General features: G+C 44.3%; 1 protein-coding gene across 1 annotated transcript in view; it reads left to right on the plus strand.

The window, feature by feature from the left end:
• LOC119592458 (IQ and ubiquitin-like domain-containing protein) overlaps positions 1 to 212 on the plus strand; it is a gene marked incomplete at its 5' end in the record, with an annotated part of 13893 nt that overhangs the window by 7546 nt on the left and 6135 nt on the right.

Consider the following 212-nt stretch of genomic DNA (forward strand, 5'->3'; position numbering starts at 1 on the left):
CCGAGATAAGATGATAAAAACTGTGGCATCGATCTCGTATACTATACACCTTTTAAAAAGTGCACCACCGGCCTCGAAGGCCATACACCTTTCAAAAGCCAAACGAGTTAACGAATCTGCTTTTCGGAAATCCCTGGGGTGATGAGATACAGTCACGTGACCCGCCAAGAATCCTTCCAAAATATGGAGTCTACGATAATATGCGAGAGACA

The sequence above is a fragment of the Penaeus monodon genome, chromosome 30 (assembly GCF_015228065.2).
Source record: "Penaeus monodon isolate SGIC_2016 chromosome 30, NSTDA_Pmon_1, whole genome shotgun sequence".
NCBI classification, from domain to species: domain Eukaryota; kingdom Metazoa; phylum Arthropoda; class Malacostraca; order Decapoda; family Penaeidae; genus Penaeus; species Penaeus monodon.